Source organism: Grampus griseus, assembly GCF_964374135.1.
Source record: "Grampus griseus genome assembly, chromosome: X".
In the NCBI taxonomy this organism is placed as follows: Eukaryota; Metazoa; Chordata; class Mammalia; order Artiodactyla; family Delphinidae; genus Grampus; species Grampus griseus.
In genome coordinates this window covers 6031457-6053469 of record NC_138999.1, presented here as the reverse complement: position 1 = coordinate 6053469, position 22013 = coordinate 6031457, and the positions used below count along the sequence as shown (strand labels likewise).

At 40.3% G+C, this 22013-nt stretch overlaps 1 protein-coding gene across 1 annotated transcript in view; it reads left to right on the top strand.

Moving 5' to 3' along the window:
* Positions 1-22013, top strand: part of ANOS1 (anosmin 1) — a gene marked incomplete at its 5' end in the record, with an annotated part of 180795 nt that overhangs the window by 30931 nt on the left and 127851 nt on the right. The window lies entirely within an intron of this gene.

Genomic DNA, 22013 nt, shown 5'->3' with positions numbered 1-22013 from the left:
ATTTTGTAACAACTGTTAGAGTCACAGGACGTTGCCAAGCTAGTACAGAGAGATCACATGTACTCTTCACTCATTTCCCACCAGCGGTTACCCTTTACGTATATGTAGAACAATATCACAAGCAGAAAATCGCCTCGGTACAACGTATGTATATAGTTCTGTGAGATTTTATCACATGTGTGGACTTAGTTAGTGTAGCCACCACTGCAATCAAGATACATATATCGACATTACTGATACTACCTTATTTCTCTCTTTATTCTCTAATTATTTCAATCAAAAGTATTTTTAAGGAGAAAACATCTTCTGATTACACGAGAAGATTTCATGCATTCTCCTTACACCTAAGTTGTCTTGTATGCGTTTATTGTGTTTGTGTGTGGGAATTGCTCATTCGCTAATCGGATTCTTGAAGCAGTCTCTTTTCTATCTTTGAGTACTTCTTGTTGCACACACATGCTCTCAAGTTACCATTATACTCATTCATAGGTTTCATAGCATAGATTTCTCACCTCAGTCCCCAAACATCACCATCTTTAAATATATTTATATGTTTATAGAGAGAGTATATATGTACGTATATGCTTCAGCTCCAGTCTCAAAGTCGGTTTTATTCAGATTATATAAGTGAATAAAGTTGAAACTTGCTATCAGTACTGCAGCACTTTGGGATTGTAATAGCGTTTGATGAGATTTCTTTCATGGTTACGACTATTAGACCGAAAATTGAAGCATTCCTTGATTTTACAGCCAAAATTTCATCTGAGCAAATGCACAATAATATGAAACAGCATATTTATGAAGCACATTACTAGTTTGAAAGGTCTTTCAAACAAATTATCTCAAAGTAAACGGTTGTAGAATAATGTTCCTAAACCTAAAAACTTCACTGTAATGATACATTCTGACATTCATGCATGCGTTGTGTCATTTACTCCGCATGAGCGTTATTAAAAACAGAACAGAATTATTTATGTGAATGTGAAATTATTTGGTGAAAACAAACTTTGCTTAGTTCTGACTCTCTGGATCCTGGGCAGAAATGAAATGTCTGGTTTATGATCCTTTAACTCTTTTTATATAATATCATACATATTTGCTCTGATAAGATATTTTCTGGTTATCTATTATATTCATTGTTCTTCAATTGATGTTTTGGGTAATTTGTTTATGTCATCACTGCAGGAGAGGATATATATGTGTGTGTGTGTGTGTATGAATGTATGGCTATGAGGCTGACTAAATTTCATAAGTAGTATTTTTGTCCAGTTTTGTTAGTTGGGTATTACTTGAATGATAATTTGTTGTATCAGTATTATTTCTCACAAGCACCTCTTTTCTCCTTATGCCATCAAGAAATTAATTTTTTTTTACACTTGAAATTTGAATGGGACACGTTCATTTAAACTGCTTTTAAAATATCCCAATTAAAGAACATTGCAGCCCTAGGGAATACAGATTGTTAAACCATGTTTTGTAATTGAATGATCAAGGCTGACCTGAGAGACTGAACTTGACAAGAAAAGAAATCAATTCCTTTTGCCTGAAAGCAGAAATGAATCAGTAAGTCATAGATAACTTCAACAGAAACTTTGAAATATATTACAAAGCCAACATAAATTTAAGGGTTGTCTTTAGTCCGAATACTTGGGGATGAATCTTACATGTTAATCAAAGTTTATGTCTTTTGGATATTATCACCATGGGATACATTTGCAGATAATTACAGTTTGCACTTCTTCTGAGATTCATGAAGCATTGTGTAGGCTTTTCCTTTGCTTTTCAGCTTAATGAGGTGAAGGGTGAGCAGTGGTAACTCCATTTTACACATGGGGAAATTCAGGCACATACGTATTGCATAATGTCCTGGAATCACTCAGCAAATCAGTAGAGGTAAACTAAAGTTTGGAATGCCATCTCCTAGGCTGTGTTGTATAGAGAGCAACAACTTGAAAAAACGTTTTGAGCAAATATTCGGACAGAAGAGTAAAAACACCTCATCAAATCAAGAAATAATGCTGATGATATAACTTTCTGAATATATATTAAAAGATAAAGTTTACATAATATTTTATAGAAAGTACACACTTTCTAATTAGTTCTCGTTGTGTTTGCAAAGCCCATCACCTTCAGGATCCCTCCAGAAGGTGAGTTCTTCTTCCCATCTAACTGCCTGCCTTGTCCAATCTGCCATCATCTCTTGCCTGGACCCATCCAGGAGCATCCTCTTGGGTCTCCCAGCTTCTACTCGACCCACGTAGCTGCTGGAAAGACCCTTTAAACATATCAGCTGAATCTTGCTGCTGTCTGCCTCACACCTTTTAATATCTTCCTACCTCACTCAGTCTAAAACATCGGCCCTGTCTTGTCTGCCTGTGCTCTCTCTCCAACTTTCTCCTCTGCTTTACCCCCATCAAGCCTGCTTTTCCCTCCACCAGAAGGCTCCTTCCGCAGTCACCCAGCTCACCGCACCCCATTCACGTCTCAGCACAAATGCCACCTTCTCAGCCTTGCCCTCCCAGGTCACCTCCCACCCATTTACACACTTCCTCGGCCTTATTATACCCGCACGACATTATACAGTTGTTCCTTTATCTCTGAGAGTCTGTCTCCTTCACCAGAAAGTAAGCTCCGAGGGGCATCGACTGAGTTGTCTTTGTTCATTGTGGTATTTTCAAGCCTAGAATGGAGTTTGGCACAGAGTAGTTGCTCACCAAATATTTGTGAATGAATCCATGAATGAAGTCCATACAGTACATTTTCTTCCTCCCCCAAAGTACGTCATTACTGTATTACCTTCAGGAAAAAGGTTATAATCCATTTTGTATCCATGTAACTTAGCATGATTATTTATTATTAATTAGGAAAATCTTCCTCCTATAATGAAGCCAGTACTATGAAGTCAGGGGTCTTTGGCATCATTTAGCTCCTAGATGATGTAGAGCAGTGACTTACTGTCCTGCATGGTTTGAGGCCAGTGGTTCTCAAGCTGGAGCGATTCTGCTCCCAAGGGGACATTTGGCAATGGCGGGAGACGTTTTTGGTCGTCACTACTGGCATCTAGTGGGTGGAGGTCAGGAATGCTGACAAACTACAGGACGCCCTCACAGTGAAGAAGCTCCAAGCTCAGTGGTGCCGAGGGAGGTTGAAGAACCCTGATCTGTGCATTTTGCGAGTTATAAAGGAATTGAAGAACACACTCCTATTCTCAGCAGTTTTACTTTATTATATGAAGGAAAATAAACATATAATTTACCGAGCATGTGGTATGCGCCAAGCACCTTTTCAGGGGCTCATTATATGTTAGGAATTCTAATGCTCATCATATACAATTTCTTTATTTTTATTTATTTATTTATTTTTGGCTGCGTTGGGTCTTCGTTGCTGTGCACGGGCTTTCTCTAGTTGCGGCGAGCGGGGGCTACTCTTCATTGCGGTGCGCGGGCTTCTCATTGTGGTGGCTTCTCTTGTTGTGGAGCACGGGCTCTAGGCACGCAGGCTCAGTAGTTGTGGCTCGCGGGCTCTAGAGCACAGGCTCAGTAGTTGTGGCGCATGGACTTAGTTGCTCCGCGGCACGTGGGATCTTCCGGACCAGGGCTCAAACCCATGTCCCCTGCATTGGCAGGCGGATTCTTAACCACTGCACCACCAGGGAAGTCCACGTCATATACAATTTCTGTTAAAGGCCAGATAGTAAATATTTCCATCTTTGTAGCCCATAAAGTCTCTGTGGCAACTACTCATGTGGCCACTGTAGCCTGAAATCAGTGATAGATAGTCCCTAAACAAAGGACAGTGGCTGTGTTCCAATAAAGCTTTATGTGTGGACACTGGAATCTGAATTTCATGTAATGTTCATGTCATGAAATTTTATTATCTTTCCCAACCATTAAAAAATGTAAGAACCATTCTTTGCCTGCTGGCTGTACACAAACAAGTGCCCGGCTGGACTTGCCCATTTGCCAGAGTTTGCCGTTGCATTCACATATACAAAATCAGTCAAAAACAAAACAGTACAGTTGCATTTGTCTCTCAGTACAAAGACATATCTTGGTGTATTCAAACTAAAAAATGGACAGTTTCTAGCCTCCTGTGTGGAACATTTTTGGTCAGCTTGAGAGGATTCGTTGAATGAATGAATGGTAAACAACAGTAAGAAAACATCAAATCACAATTAATTTTTGAAAATTCAGTGTTAAAACGCAATTATTAGAGCCAGTAAAAATTGTGGAGCGCTTCAAGATGGGCAAAATATGGCTGGATGTCCCCTCTTGCACCCTTGCAGGCTATCTGCGTTGCTCATCGTCTTTGAGCTATTTTGTTACTCTGTAAACGTAGAAAGCTGGTAATAATGCAGGTGATTCTTGTCCACGGAAATGCAAATGGTTGTGTGCAGTGTAGTGCGTTGATGCTTCCCGCATCAATAGACCATTTTGCATCTAGTTGTATATCCATTCTAGCATTTGTTTTTGTGTGAATATATTTATATTTCTTGGATTTCTCCTTTGAACCGGTAACATACTCCTGGTTCTTGCAGTATTTCATGAGTTAAATCGTGGACACTTGTTCATTTTATATTTGCATGCGAGTCATGCATTTACTTTATAAAATAAGCATCCTTTGACCTTATGCTGCTCAGTTACCTTTCTAAGCATTGCATCCAAGAATGATGTTCTTGTTGACACGCACCCCTGTCTGGGAGCAGGCATGCTCATCCTTCTCCTTTTGGGTGTTATAACTCACTCACCCGACTTTTGTTTCCCATTTGGTTGTGAGGATTTGAGTTGAAAAGCAGTAATTTAGGGCTCAATCTTGGTGCGGTGGTGTGTTGCTTTGATCTCAGTGGGAGTTCGGTTCTTATAAGGGCTCTAACTCCAGATTCTTAGTGATTTTGCAGGTTTATTCAGAGCCAGGTTTCGAGGTGAGGAAGATTGGTTTTGCTTGTATGAACATCTGGGCAGTTTCATTTGACATCTCTGAAACTTATCGGATAAAGGTCAAACCCCAGAAACATAACTGAATGTGACTGTTGAAGGTTTTTGGGTTGTGTTAGATGCCTTCTGTGATTTATGTGGTAATGACTTTAAATCCATAGAGCCCCAGGAAAATACATCTTAAGGAGGAAAATGAAAACTCAGGCACCCATGGAAATGCGCTATGTCCAAACACGCAAAGAACCAAAGTTGAACAGTTAGTTTTTTGTAATATTCTAGTGTACAACAGTTTGAAAGTTCAGTTGTTTTATATCCTTTCAAACATTTAAAGCCTATTGTAATACTTACTGACATTCATACAGTTTTCCCTGACTTTGTGTAATCGACTTCAAGGACAAAGTTGACGTATACTGAGCGTCTCTTGTCCAACATATTGATATCTTTTGGGAGGTACCAGTTATTCCATAGGCAAAGCCACCATTGACATTGATTGTCAAGAGAAGTTGTAGGATTGTGCCACTGGAGGAGTAGAAGACTTCTCCCGTGTTAAAATTAATTCCCTTTATTTTGGATACCAATGTTATTATGTCCATAAGTAATGATCATGATGTTATTTCTAAGTAAATGGGATGTGATAATCTAGGAAGAGAGAAATATTCTCTTTCCTTAAACCAGTGGAATGAAAATGTGTATGGAATGCGTATGAAAAGAAATGGTGAGCGTGTGAAAGTTTGGCTACTGTTCTTTTGAAATACCAGTCTGTACATGCATTATTGTACTAGCATGGTGAATAAAAATTGTCAAAGGCACATTTGTTAGACTATCCTATAACATCATGCCAGTAAATGGCATAATTTTAAGTACCCCAAAGACCATGATGTGCTTCTGTGCTAACCAAGAGATGAAGTCTCTCCTCCGGGACACCTGAGCTCTTGGATTTCCGGGTCTCCATGCAGCTGGAAAGTCACATCCTCAGCAGCCTTGAGTTAGGGGTCCATGTGTAACTACATTCTCAAGTACTCCATCCAGTGTCACTGTAGGGGAACATTCAAGTCGGTATCATCTCTGAGGTGAAGGCAGAAATGGAGAAAAAAAGAGAGAACAAAGTGAGAGAATGTGGAACAACAGATAAAAACAAAAAGAACGTACAAATGGGGGAGCTAAATGAGTCCCTAGTTTCAGAACTTCCTTTCTGGAGTGCTGAGTGCTGAGGTTTCTGAGAATCAGCGAAGGCTCCCAGCAGCGTCCCTGCTAGGGCTCAGGCAGGTGGATCGGTGAGTTGATGGTTTTAACAATGGGAGATTTGCCATCTGTCACCGCCTCCTGGAATGCAAGCTCACAGCCCTAATTGGAGCCTTCAGCATGGAAGGCAGCCTGAGCTGGTGTCACTGACTTGCTTTCCCTCACACCGTCATTCTTATGGTAAGTGTTTTCTGCCCCCATGCTGGGAACTTTTATCAAACATATTAGTGTGCTTTGGGGCGATCATTAGCCATCAGTAGCTGGAACATTCCAGGGTGTTTTTTAGCCTGGAAACTAGCCTGTGTGCTGCAGTAACTTGCAAAACTTGGCCAGGCTCATAGCACCATCAATATTTAAGGAAAAGAACAGGTTCTTATTTGGATTTAAATCCAACATGTGACATGTTAATAGCCCAGCGTGTTTCTGATTTTCCATATCGGTTTTTATGGATGTGAAAGACTTCCACCTGCTGTAAACTTCAAAGCAAAGACATGTGGAGGGGAAAAGGACCTCTATCTAAGTCTCTATCCTCACCCCTTCCTCAGCTCTTCCTATCAGTTTCTCCTTCCATCTGATGAAAGAAGATGCAAACGAAATCTCTTATTTGGTTCATGACTGAGGAGGGGTTCCCTGAAAGCTGGCTTTAGAAAGGGAATGCATTTTGAACATATGAAACACATATACGTCAGGATCCCTCACATGGTGATAATAGTCTGACAAACGTTTTGAAGTTGTAATGTATTCATCAGAAGGCACACAGAGGAGCCGGGATGAGCTCCGATTGCTTGAAGATGCTGGGTTTGAGCTGGCAACTGGCAAAGAGGACCAGTGTCGATTGAAGGATGGGCATGGTTATGTTTCAGAAAGAAGATAGACTTGGACCTCAGTAAGCTGGGGAGGGCAGGATTTGTGGGCACTGAATACGTCATTGTGCTGAGTTGCCCTGCCTTCTCCAAGAAGTAGTCTCCCCTGAGGTGAAAACTCTCACTTGAATTTAGGGGTAGAGGGTCAGCATTTGCTTTTCTGTGTTCATGATTGTAACCCCATCCTGTAGGTAGTCCTTGACATGGGGGTCAAGTTGTTCTACCTAATCATACACAGGAGTTCCTCTTAGAAGCCTAATATGTGTTGGTACATGGTCTGTCTTGGAAACACTATTGCTCAATGTTTGTAAAAGAGCAGTTGTTATAGGGAAATAAATCTAGGTATTAATTTCAACTCTGTTTTTACTAGCTGACACTCTCTTTACTAGGAGATGCTCTTGTGTCTAATTTGCCTAAAGAAGGAATATAGGCTAATTATTTGAAAAATTAATTTTCCTTTCTGAAGATTTCTCTCTTTTGATCTATTTGATGTGGAGGAACTTCCTTCATCCTATAAATAATCACATTCAATTACCTTAGTATATTTGTTTTCTAATCTTTGGGGTCATAGGACTTTCTGTAAGATTCATTGCTCAAAGTATGATGTTCTTTGGGTGATGTTGTTACTGAACCAGACTTGGGTCTGATTGCCCGTGCAGTAAACCCAATCTACTGACGCTGGGTTGTGGGGAAGGGAAGTGTAGTGTTGATTGCAAGGCCAAGAAAGGAGTATGGGCGGCTCGTGCTCAAAAGACCCAAACTCCCTGATGGCTTTCAGGGAAACGTTTTTAATGGCTCGGTGAGGAGAAGGGCTGCAGGTGTACGATCAGCTTGTGGACATAATTTTGATTGGTTGGTGGTGAGGTAACCTGGTGGTATTTTGGGAGTCAACCTCATCAACCTTCTGGTTCCAGCTGGTCTGGGGTCTACGTGCTTGTGATCAACATGAAGTTAACTTCTTCCACCTGGTGGGGGTTTCAGTATCTCCAAAACAGCCCAAGGACATGGCTCAGAATATTATCTATAGCCCTTGAGAAGGAAACAAACGTCCTTGCTTTTGTTTAATGGCTAAACTATTATTTTGTCTTGCCTGACTGTTTTCCTTTGTTTCTGCATTTTTCACTTCTCAGATTAAATTTGTTTTTTGGAACTCAGGGAAAGCCTAGGAGGCTAAAGTTTTTCTACAAACGAGAGGAATGCAGAGGACATGGGGGGATGGTCTGTCCTGGGAAGTTCCCATAGGGTGCTGCTTGGTTATATGAAGTGTGTGTGTGTGTGTGTGTGTGTGTGTGTGTGTGTGTGTATGTTTAATGGCTAAGCTGGGCGTTTGTTCTAAACTCTTTTTCAGCCTAAAATTACCATAGCTGTGTATGGGATCGACCATTGAGTTTGTACCTTTTGTTTTCTTCTGGGTTGGAAGAGAAAGTTTTTCCTAAGGAGGATCTTTATCAAGTACTCCCTTCATCTTCTTTGATGAGTGTCTAGGCAGAGTTAGGATGACGTTTTTATTCAAACAGTCATCCTCATTAGGACCTGTCATTTTTGCTGTGGATGTCAGAGCTAACAGCAGTTCTGCTGGCTGTGAAATGACAGTGACGTAGCAACAGGCCGCTGCTCTCCTGGTACTTGCCAAGAACTAGAATATCAAACCTTTGGTATCCTTGCAGTACCAAAAGGCACCAGAGAGAAACAGTATTTATACATGCCTGATAGATATATAGTTTCCAGATGCTGTACAATCCATGCTTCCGTGACAGGACTGACTATGTCCTTTCACAATCTCAAAATGGTCCTTTGACAAATGCCATTTACTGAATCCCATGTTGCTGCAATGCAGCCCGTGTAATATTCTCAGGAACTGTCTCACAAACCCAGTCACCGAGGCCACTCTGAGGAACTCGCCAAGGACAGCGGTCTGTCATTCCATGCCATCTTTAGGAGAAAACTTGGGAAAGCATTCATCGTGTCCACTTTATCAGTACTGATTATGCGTCCCTTAGAAACTGGTAGATATTTTAGCCTGTGGACACTGTGTTTTCCCCTTAGAACTGACTGTTAGAAAGCTGAATGGTAAATAAAATCACCTCCTTTAACAAGGTTACTGAAATTTATCCCGTGTATGTGGGAACTAGCTTTATCCTGACTCCAGTTTTTCTTCTCCTTTATCTTGTTTTTATCACACACGTAAGATTTGTTTTCTAGCTGTATCCTGTGGATCTCTGTAAATTATCTTGAATCCTTTTAGGAGTGAGAAAGGCAATAGATAAATCCATACATCCCTGAAATAACAAATAACTAGAGAAATGCCCCATCGTGGCTGACACTTGCCTGGTACGTTGTTTAGTTTCCTGAACCATTTTATCCACAGTTTCATGGTTCACTGAGGTGAGATGACAAGACATCTATATTCCTAGCAGAGCTCTTTCAGCCGGTGCTGACAACTAGGGCTTCATGCCTTGGAAAGGAGCGAAGGTGGCCACTTGTCAGTTAGGTAATGGCTGTGCCTGGGCAAAAGAGAGAAGGAAATGCAGTTTAAGTTGTGAAACCGGGGGGTGCGTATGGACGTGTTCTGAGGGGGAATGAGGTAAGTGGAACAAAGGTGAAAAGCTTTTGTTTGTGAGCGCCTTTCGAGCCAAAGGGGTTTGGCCCTGTCTTCACAGATCTTAAGTCATAAATAGCAGAGGTCAAAGAATAGTCTTTAAAACCACACAATAAAGAAAGAACTTCTCTCAACTGGGTCTTTTCAGAGCAGAGCTACCAATGTGGGTGAGTTCATTTTCCATTCGCATGGGGGAGGCAGCGACTTAAAGTGTGCACTTTGTAAAGATGGCCCTCCCTCCCTCCCTCCCTTCCTCTTTTCTTTCCTTCTTTCCTTCTTTCTCTCTATTATAGTATCTATTAGAGTAGCAAATGTTGATGTCTAGGAAGAACCTTCCCAATCTGCCTTAGGTTATGCGAGTTCCTCTTGAAAATTTTAGGCATAGAGTAATAGAAGTGGATGAACTGGGCATTTCACCTTCTTGAGCTACAGCAGAAATCCCACTCGGGCTACAGCCTGTGCATCTCCATGTGCTTTTCCTTACGCCAGTAGCTCAGTTCACATGGATGTTGATGTATATTCGTGTTGGAAGACGGGTCGCGGTAAGGCAGAGCTGAAGGGGAGACGTGTGCTGGTGGTCAGAAAACTGGGATCACGTGGCATTGCCTTATTAAACACTGGGCGTTTTAAGTAATTACAAGTGACGGATGCTGCGTCAGATTCCGCATGGGGAATGAGAACCGTGGAAGCTGCCTGGGCCAGGACGGGCCTTGCGCTGTGCAAGCGGAGGTCACCGGGTGTTCGGCCGCCTGCAGATGTGGCCGGTTCAGCCTTTCGTAGACGTTTCTCACGTGCCTTGGTGGCAGCTTTGTGGAGAGGGGCCGGGGAGCTGCCCGCTCTTCCTCCGGACGGGATGCAGCTCTTTTGGAGTCCATCTGCTGATGAAGGTGGGGCTCTGGAGGGCTGGGCGCCTCTGGGTTCTCACAGCTGCAAGGTTGAACTTGGGCGGTTGCAGATGAATGAGCCGCCTTTCCCAAGAGAAGCTGCATAATGGCTTCGGGACTATTAAGCTGTGAAGATTCGTGCGCTGGCGTTTGGGAGTGTGTGTTCCGCATCTTTTCCTGGGGGAGCGAGGGGGGCATGTGCGTTTTTGGCTTTTTACATCCAACTGTATGCACATTTTCCCTTTTTGTATGAGGAAATAATGCCTGCACTAAGGGTAAACCCTCCCCTCCTCCTAAATCCTGCCACAAAAAGATACTTATTAAGGCTGGCATTCTGAAGAACTAAATGCTTCTTTAACTTTGCTTTATCTGCTTCAGTGAGCACAGTGTACCGAGTCCGGGGAATTCACATTATGGCCGCGAGCCGCCCTCCCTATTCTCTGGGGCTCTTTGGGCGCAGAAATAATCCCTTCCTAGAAGCTTTTGAGAAAGGAACTGAACTATGCGGGCTAATCAACTGTAAATCTTGGCCATCCCCAAAGTATTGCATGAAGTTGCATCGCAAAGTGTTCCGATCACCAGGAAGCCTAATTTCAGGACCTAGGGCAAATTTGCAGCAAACATGTTGATGTGCTGTGTTTTAAAACTCTGGAATGCGGCTCCTTTCTGCAGCCATCCTCCGCCTTTGTTGTTTGCATCCTGTGTGTGTTTATTTCGTTTCTTTGTCGTTTGGAGACAAAAAGACAATGAAACTCCTTAGAACTTTTGTTTTCCAACTGGTAATGGAGAATATTATAAGGAGAAGTGAACTCTGATGGAACGTTGAATTACAAACGCTCGGAGGCTTTTCTAGATGACTTCTAAATCATTTTCTGCTCAGTCAGGGGACAATATTGGGGAGGAAAAAAATAACCTAGGTTGGGAGAGTCACATCTGCAGGCCTCTGTGAGCCACCGTGCTGCAGTCCCCCGTGTCATCACAGTAGCTGTCATTCTGCTGAGAGGTTGTGTCTTGCTCAGGACGAACGCAAAGCTAGGTCGCCTGCATTCTCCTTGGACCTAAGATAGTATCAACAATGCATTTATAGTAACATAAAGCAAGCCTTAAGACACTTAATGTGTAGAGGTGAAGGCTGTCTTTCTGAATCACTGAAATCGAATGGAAATGGGACAGTGGCATTTGCTCTCTTTTGGAAGGCAGAATGAGAACTTCATTTTTGGCCAATGAAATGTCCCTTCTTTACCTGCCTCATTCTTCCCGATATTCCTCCGTCTATACGTGCACAGACCACTGCCATTATTCCTATCCTGAGATGTGGATTCAGCTCCATACTGATCATTTCTGATTTACGGTCCTTTAAAAACCCTTTAAGTTGCTGTGTCCTCATTGAGACACATTTCTTCTGCCCTTTGCATGAGAGGTGGTGAGCATCACGTGGAGAGTCTGGTCTTTGGGCTCCAGGGCTGAGGGTGTGACTTACAAGCTCTGTGACCTGGACCAAGTTGCCTCTTTGCCTTCTCCAAACCTGTCCCTCACCCTGGATTCTCTATAGTAATTAAAAACATGGATATTCACTCAACCACTCAACCTAAAAACTCACAATTCTCCTTAGTGCCAGCCTCTCCTTTACCTTTATACCCATCCTTCCGCCAAGTTCTCCAGTTTCATGCCTCAAGCTAATTTGCCCTCCTCTCTGCTGTAACTCACACATGTATTGTCCTTGAAATATACTTGTCTCATGGCCTCTATTTTCTCTGTCTTTCTACTATTTTATGCCTCCCAACTTCTTAGAGCAATGCTTCTCAAACATTAGCATGCGTAAGCGTCTCCTGGTGAGCTTACTCGAGTACAGATTCCTGGGTCCCACCTCCAAAGACTCTGATTCAGTAGGTCTGGGTTGGGGTTTGAGATTCTGTGTTTCTAAGAGACTTCCAGTGGATTCTGGCGTTGCTGGTCCAGGGTAGCTGCAAGTTTCTCACCATTAAGTCTGATGATAGCTGTAGGTACTTTTGTAGATAGTCTGTATCAAGTTGAGAAAGTTTCCCTCTATTCCTAATTTACTGAAAGTCTTTATCATGAATGAGCGTCAGATTTTGTTAAATGGTTTTCCTGCATCTATTAATATAATCATGTGATTTTTCTCTTTTAGTGTCTTATCGTTATGGATTACATTAATTGATGTTTGAATGTTGAACCAGCATTGCATTCAATGCTGGGATAAATCCCTGTTGGTCAAATGTTGTGAATTCTTTTTATACAGTTTTGGATTTGGTTTGCTAATATTTTCTTGAGGATTTCTGCATCTGTGTTCATGAGAGATAATTTTCTACAGCTTTCTTGTAATGTCTTTGTCTTGGTGTGGGTATTAGGGTCACGTTGGCCTCATAGAATGAGTGAGGAATTAATCCCTCTGCTGCTATCCTCTGAAAGAGACTGTAGAGAATTAGTATAATTCCTTCCTTAAATGTTTGGTAGAATTCACCAGTGATCCTGTGTGGGCCTGGTGCTTTCTGTTTTTGAAGGTTATTAATTATTGCTTCAATGTCTTAACATAGATACAAGCATATTCAGATCATTGCTTAATGTGTGAGTTTTGGCATGTTGTATCTTTTAAGGAATTAGTCGATTTCGTCTAGGTTATTGAATTTTGGGGCATAGAGTTGTTCGTAGTATTCCTTTATTATACTCTAAATTTCCATGTGATCCATAGTGATGTCCCCTCTTTCATTTCTGATATTAATAATTTGTGTCCTCTCTCTTTTTCTTTGTTAGCCTGACTGGAGGCTTAATGATTTTATTGATCTTTTTAAAGAAACAGCTTTTGGTTTTGTTGATTTTCTTTATGGATTTCCTGTTTTTAATTTCATTTATTTCTGTTCTAATTCTTTTTTCTTCTCCTCACTTTGGATTTAATTTGTTCCTTCTTTTCTAGTTTTGTAAATCAGAAACTTAGAGTATTGATTTCAGATCTTTCTTTTCTAATATAACAGTCAATGCTATATGTTTTTCTTTAAGTACTGATTCCCCTACATGCCACAGATTTTGAAAAGTTGTGTTTTTATGTTCATTTAGTTGAAAATAATTTTGAATTACTTTTGAGATTTCTTCTTTGACCCATGTGTTATTTAGAAATGTGTTGTTTAATCTCCATATGTTTGGGGGTTTTCCAGTGATCTTTCTGTTATTAATTTCTAGTTTTCATTCCATTGTGATCTGGGAGCAGACATTGTATGACATCTCTTCTTTTAAATTTGTTATAGTGTATTTTATGGCCCAGAATGTGGCCTGTCTTCATGAGTATTCCATGTGAGCTTGAGAAAAATGTGTATTCTGCTGTTGTTGGATGAAGTAGTCTATAGATGTCAATGATACACAGTTGACTGTTGGTACTGTTGAGTTCAACCATATCTTCACTGATTTTCTGCCTGCTGGATCTGTACATTGCTGAGAGAGGGGTGTTGAAGTCTCCAGCTATGATAGTGATTGCACCTATTTCTCCTTGTGGTTCTGTTTGGGCTTGTCTCATGGGGTTTGTTAAGAACCGTTACGTCTTCTTGGAGAATTGATCCCTTTATCATTATGTAATGTTCTTTTTTTATCCCTGATAATTTTCTTTGCTTTGAAGTCTGCTCTGTCTGAAATTAATATAGCTACTCATGCTTTCTTATGATTAGTATTAGCATACGTTTAATCTATATGTGACTGTATATTTAAGGCACACTTCTTATAGACAACATATAGTTGGGTCTGGTTTTTTGATTCATTCTGACAATCAATGTCTTTTAATTGGTACATTTAGACTATTGACATTCAAAGTGATTATTGATTTAGTTGGGTTAATATCTATCATTTGATACTATTTTGTTTGTTGCTGTTCTTTGTTCCTACTTTTTGTGTTTTTTTAAAATTGAAGTCTAGATGATTTACAGTGATTCAGGTGTATAGCAAAGTCGTTCAGTTTTGTAGATAGATAGAGATATTCTTTTTCAGATTTTTCCTGTTGTGGGTTATTACAAGATATTGAATATAGCTCCCTGTGCTATACTTAGGTCCTTGTTGTTTACCCGTTTTACATGTACTAGCATGTATCTCTTAATCCCAAACTCCTAATTTATCCTTCCCACCCCTTCCCCTTTGGTAACCATAAGTTTGTTTTCTATGTCTATGAGTTTATTTCAGTTTTGTAAATTTGTATTATTTTTTTTAGATTCTACAGTTAAGTGGTATCTTGATATTTGTATACTCTGACTTCACTTAGTATGATAATCTCTAGGTCCATCCATGTTGCTGCAAAGCATTATTTCGTTATTCTTTTATGACTGATATTCCACTGTGTATATATACCACATCTTCTTTATCCATTTATCTGTCAGTGGGCACTTAGGTTGCTTCCATGTCCTGGCTATTGTGAATAGTGCTGAAATGAACATTGGGGTGCATGTATCTTTTCGAATTATGTTTTTTTCCAGGTGTATGCCCAGGAGTGGGATTGCTGGGTCCTATGGTAATTCTGTTTTTAGTTTTTTGAGGGACTTCCATACTGTTCTCCATAGTGGCTGTATCAATTTACATTCCCACCAACAGTGTAGGAGGGTTCCTTTTTCCCCACGCCCTCTCCAGCATTTGGTGTTTGTAGATTTTTTGATGATAGCCATTCTGACCAGTGTGAGGTGGTACCTAATTGTGGTTTTGATTTGCATTTCTTTAATAATCAGGGATGTTGAGCATCTTTTCATGTGCCTGTTGACCATGTGTATGTCTTCTTTGGAGAAATGTCTATTTAAGTCTTCTGCCCATTTTTTGATTGGGTTTTTTTTAATTTTTTTATTTTTATTGAGCTGTGTAAGCTGTTTGTATATTTTGGAAATTAAGCCCTTGTCTGTCACATTGTTTGCAAATATTTTCTCCCATTCTGTGGGTTGTCTTTTCATTTTGTTTATAGTTTCCTTTGCTGGGCAAAAGCTTTTAAGTTTCATTAGGTCTCACTTGTTTATTTTTGCTTTTGCTTCCATTACTCTAGGAGAAGAATCCAAAAAAATATTGCTGCGATTTATGTCAGAGTGTTCTGCCTATGTTTTCCTCTAGGAGTTTTATAATATCCAATCTTACATTTAGGCCTTTAATCCATTTTGAGTTTATTTTTGTATATGGTGTTAGAGAACATTCTAATTTCATTCTTTTACATGTAGCTGTCCAGTTTTCCCAGCACCACTTATCGAAGAGACTGTCTTTTCTCTGTTGTATGTTCTTGCCTCCTTTGTCATAGATTAATTGACCACAAATGCGTGGGTTTATTTCTGAGCTGTCTATCCTGTTCCATTGATCTATGCGTCTGTTTTTGTGCCAGTACCATACTGTTTTGATGACTGTAGCTTTGTAGTATATTCTGAAGTCAGGGAGTGTGATTCCTCCAGCTTAGTTCTTCTTTCTCAAGATTATTTTGGCTCTTCGGGGTCTTTTATGTTTTCACACAAATTTTCAAATATTTTGTTCTCGTTCTGTGAAAAATGCCATTGGTAATTTGATAGGAATTGCACTGAATCTGTAGATTGCCTTGGGTAGTATGGTCATTTAAATAATATTGGTTCTTCCAATCCAAGAACATGGTGTATCTTTCCATTTGTTTGTGTCAATTATAGTTTTTGGAGTATAGGTCTTTTGCCTCCTTAGGTAGGGTTATTCCTAGGTACTTTATTCTTTTTGATGCAATGGTAAGTGGGATTGTTTCCTTAATTTCTCTTTCTGATAGTTCATTGTTAATGTTCAGAAATGCAACAGATTTCTGTATATTAATTTTGTATCCTGCAGCTTTACCAAATTCATTGATGAGCTCTAGTAGTTTTCTGGTGGCGTCTTTAGGATTTTCTATGTAAAGTATCATGTCATCTGCAAACTGTGACAGTTTTATTTCTTTCTTTCCAGTTTGGATTCCTTTTATTTCTTTTTCTTCTCTGATTGCTGTGACTAAGACTTTCAAATCTATGTTGAATAAAAGTGCTGAGAGTGGGCATCCTTGTCTTGTTCCTGATCTTAGAGGAATTCTTTCAGTTTTTCAGTATTGAGTATGATGTTAACTGTGGGTTTGTCATATATGGCCTTTATTATGTTGAGGTGTGTTCCCTCTATGCCCACTTTCTGGAGAGTTTTTATCATAAATGAATGGGGAATTTTATCAAATGCTTTTTCTGCATCTATTGAGATAATCATATGGTTTTTATTCTTCAATTGGTTAATGTAGTGTATCAAATTGATTTATTTGTGGATATTGAAAAATCCTTGCATCCTTGGGATAAATCCCACTTGATCAAGGTGTATGATCCTTTTAATGTATTGTTGGATTCAATTTACAAGTATTTTGTTGAGGAATTTTGCATCTATGCTCATCAGTGATATTGGCCTGTAGTTTTCTTTTTGTGGTATCTTTTTCTGGTTGTGGTATCAGAGTGATAGTGGCCTCGTAAAGTGAGTTCGGAAACATTCCTTCCTCTGCAATTTTTTGGAATTCTTTGAGAAGTACTGTTGTTACCTCTTTTCTAAATGTTTGGTAGAATTTGCCTATGAAGGCATGTGGTCCTGGACTTTTTTTTGTTGCGAGTTTTTAAATTACTGATTGAATTTCAGTACTGGTAATTGGTCTGTTCATATTTTCTATTTCTTCCTGGTTTAGTCTTGGGAGATTGTACCTTTCTAAGAATTTTGTCCATTTCTTCTAGCTTATCCATTTTATTGGCATAGAGTTGCTCATAATAGTCTGGTGATCCCTTGTGTTTTTGAGGTGTCAGTTGTAACTTCTTTTTTCATTTCTGATTTTATTGATTTGGGCCCTCTCCCTTGTTTTCTTGATGAGTCTGGCTAAAGCATTTTATGATTCTAGTTTGTCTCCTTTTTTAGCATATTAGTTATACTTTTTTTTTCTACTTTATTTAGTAGTTGTGTTAGAGTTTACAGTATACATTTACAACGAATCCAAGTCCACTCTCAAATAGTACCATACTTCTTCACTGGTTGTGTGAGTACTTCACAATAACAAACTAATCCTAATGCCTTTCTCTTGGCCCCACTATCTTTACTGTCATTCATTTTACTTATATATAAGTATACAGAAATATATATATCTACAATTATATAAATATATTTATATAATATATAAATATATTTAGGTATAAATATATACATTTTATATACATATATATTTTATATGTTATATAATAGATGTATACATTATAAAATAAAAATTCACATATAAATATATATTTATAGTGCATAATGTATATATAAGCACACCCAAGTGAATAACTTGATGCTATTATTATTTTGAACAAACTGTTATCAATTAAGAATAAGATAAATAAAATTTTAAATTTTATCTTCACTTATTCCTTCTTTAATATTCTTTCTTGCTTTAGGTAAATCTGAGTGTCTGATGTTATTTTTTTCTCTAAAGAACTTAACATTTCATGCAAGGCAGGTGTACTGGCAAAAAATTTTCTCAGTTTTGGTTTGTCAGAGAGTCTTTATATCTCTTTCACTTTTGAAGGATAATTTTACAGGTTAAAGAATTCTAGTTGGTGGTTTTTTTTTTCATCTCAACATTTTAAATATTTCTGTCCACTCTCCTTGCTTGCATGGTTTCTGAGGAAAAGTTGGATGCAATCCTCTGCTCCTCTATAGGTAAAGTATATTTTTCTCCTTTGGCTTTTTTCAGGCTTTCTTTTTTTTTATCTTTGATTTTCTGTAATTTGAAAGCGATATGCTGAGGTGCAGGTTTTTGGCATTTATTTCCTTGTTTATTGAGCCTGTGGGTCTGAAATTTGGTGTCTGATGTTTTTTTTCCTGAGCTGTGCACTTATCTACTCCTAATTCCATCAAAGGCGTTCTTCATTTCTGTTACAGTTTTTAATAGCTAGCAGTTCTTTTTGGTTGTTTCTTAGGATTTCCACCTCTCTGCTTACGTTGCCCATCTGTCCTGGCATACTGTCTCCCTTATCCATCAGCGTCCTTAGCATATTAGTCATAGTTGTTTTAAATTTCTGGTCTGATATTTCTAACATCCCTGCCATGTCTGCTTCTGATGCTCGCTTTTTCTCTTCAAATTGTGTTTTTTGCCCTTTGATATGGCTTGTAATTATCTCTTGAAAGCTGGATGTGATCTACCAGGTAAAAGGAACGGCTGTTAAATAGGCCTTTAGTTACGTGGTGGTGAGGTGTGTGGGGGAGGGGAAGCATCCTTAGTCTTACCATTAGATGTCAGTCTTTTCGTGAGCCTGTGCCTCTGGACTGTGACCTTCACACGTGTTTCTGAAGTTTTTTCTCCTCCCTTAGGTGGGACGGAATGGCTGAAGCCAGCTGGCATTGGGTGTCCCTTGTCCCCAGGTCAGGCAGGCTCTGATAATACCCTGGCCAGTTAAGGTCTGGTGAACTCGTTTCCCTGAAGCTGGCCCTCTTGGGAAGAACACACTGCTCCAGCATATTTCCAAAGGGTTCCTTTTGGAGTCCCTGTGGAGTTGTAACCCTCAGACTTGTCACCTGGGGCCTCCAGCAGTTGGTCAGTTAGATTTGAGGTTCCCTACCCCAGCACTGGTTCCCACGGTGGCTTCCACCTGTGGATCTCTGCTCTGGGGAGCTGTGACTGCCTGTATCCGCCTGTGTATCTGTGTAGCGGATATCTGTATCCGCTCTCCAGTCTTCGGAGCACTGGTTTGTTCTGTCTTCCCTTGCCTTATGGGTCCAAGAGCAGTTGTTGATTTTTCAGCTTTTTCTTTGTTGTGAAGATGGAGTGGCAACTTCCATGTTCCTTACACGTGGACCTGAAAACCGGATGTGCCCGTTTCTGATGTTTTTGGTGTGAAATTCTCCTTTTCCTCCAATGGCCAGATTTAATTCCTTTCTTTTGTGCAGCCTTTCCTGACCTTTATAGTTCCTCAGCTCCGGGACCGATGACTCAGTCCCTCCCGTGCGCTGACACGATGCTGCGTTCACGTTCATTGTCTTGGAGGTTTTTGCTTCTGTGTGTTAGCGCGTGGAACCCAAGATTCTCGAGGCTGGGAACCTCGTTCTCCTCACGCCTCTTTATTATAGTTAGTTTATCCTTCTTCGCTCGCTTTATATTGGTCCAGCTTTAATTACATTATATCTGTGTGCCTGGTCCAGCTTGTGGAGGGATAAGTAGGACGAGGGGATCGGGTGTGGGTTGGATATACATTTCGTCATCTGATCAGAATTTTTCAGTTTTCTGTTCTCAGAATTACCTTCTGATCAGTATAATTCTTTCACGTCCTAAATGTACATTAGTGGTAATTTGACATTTTTATTACTCTAGATTCTTCCGAAATGTGTTGACAGCAACTTTGGCTTGGTCTTCAGTCCTGTTGTTAATATCTTCTCGCTTGGTTAAAATTTACAGTCTGCAAAAGTCTTCACAGAAATTAATACCATTTGCTTTTCCAAGCATCTTTCTGAAAAGAGAAGGGAAAATATTAACTTTCTTGGTTGTGCAGGATACGGTGTAGTGAATAGCCTTCTCCGTGTCTTGTGGCTAATAGGGTGTGAGGACAGTGGAATGTACCCCAGTGGCCTTGGTGACTTTGAAGGAGAGGGTAGGAGAGCCTGGACGGCAGGAGCCTGACTGCATGTGAGTTGAGGAAAGAGAGATTTATTTCATGTTATAGTGCCTCCTCCTTTTGATAGCGTGGCCATAAGGAAAAGAGAATAAAAACGGAAATCAGCGTTTTGAGAGGCAGGACGGTCTCTCAAACAATAGATTCAGCTGTATTTTCTTGAATATGCATCAATTAATATTCCTCCTCACATGTTACTAGTTTGTGTGAATACTGATTTTCATTGCCTGCTCTATAATTGCGGGTTTCCTAGACTAGTGTAGAGGGAAAACACTTTCCCCTACCCTCTTAGGTTCCCCAGCTTGGTCTCTTGGCTAAACTTGACACGTATGCTAGTTTTGAGGCAGGGGGTAAAGAAAAATGGCAGAATCTCGGGATGGCTCTTAAAAGTTCTGCTCCGATGTGGTACTTGGCACTCCTCACAGCCCATTGGCCAAACAAGACACAGCACCCACGGACAGAGAAGTGTATGTAGCCATGGACCCTCCACTTCTAGGTGGGGCAGAAAACATTTGGGATCAGCGTACAATCTGCCTTACTGGGAAGATCGCTCAGAATGATGAATTATTGGTTTTAATCGTTAAACATTGTTGCAGGTCTGCAAATAATGACAGTAACTGGAGATAATTAAACTCACTCCTACTAAAATATCACACCTAAGCCATTGTTTATTTAGCTGTGTTGGAAGCAGTGTTCTCTTGCCCTAACATGGGCATGAAACTCCTGTGAGACGGGACTGGTTCATGCGACTCACCTGGTTGAAATGGTGTGATTTCTTTAATGTGTGAGATTTCAGGCAGTGTTTATTTAATATGCACTATATGCATAATACTCTGCTACAAATAATTCTTCTATCAGCTGAAATTTTGAATTATTTTACGTGTTATTCTGCGTAACATCTTGTTGTCTTAATAGTGCTTTGTGATCCCGGGGTGCAGACCTTCGGGTCCGGCTTTCGCTGTGTCTTTTCTCTTCTCCCCACTCTGGTTCCCAGTCAAGGAACTTATAGAGACGCAAACAGCTAAGATTCTCATTTTAGATGAAAAATCATGGATTTGCCCACATGTATTTATTTGACGTTTTTAACTGTTTTTGCTATTACAGACCACAAATTACTAGTGCCATGTCACACAACATAGTGCAGTGCACCAGTGTGTCAAGACCCCGTTTGGGGGCCTGCTTACATAGACCAGATTCCTCAAGCTTGAGCGCGCATCACTTGGAGATGTTGTTCACAGGTAGATTCAGATTCAGCGGGTCCGGTGGGGCACAGGGGTCTGCATTTCCAGCAAGCTCTCAGGTGCTGCTGGTGCTGCTGGTGGTCCATGGACCACACTTTGAGTAGCAAGGGTCTAACCAATTAACTGGAAATACTGCAGCCCTTCAGGGGTGGCGTCATGTCCAGAATAACAGTGCTCTTTCGTTGCAAAGGTTATGACATGTAGTTGAGTGAACTTTCCATTTTACTATGTGTAACTGGGTTTCCTTTTCCTTCCCTTCCCTTCCCTTCCGTTTTCCTCCCTCCCTCCCTCCCTCCCTCCCTCCCTCCCTTCCTTTCTTCCTTCCTTTCTTCTCCTAATGGAAATGTTTCCCAAGGCATGAATTTATTTTATTTCACCACAAACTAAACTTAATCCAGACAAGTTGAGTCCCAGGAACTTTTATTGTCATTATGTAAAAAAAGGGATATGTGCCTAAACTACGAATCGTTAAAGTGTTTTTCTCCTTGGCAGCAGTCTGCTTGGTCGTCAACCAGAAAAGCTTCTTTGATGTGGCTGCAAGACAAATGGGTCATGTTACACCACGGGACGTGGGCACCCGGCAGGAGACAGGGGCACTTTAAGCATCGTACCCGCAGCGAGGAGTGTCAGTTA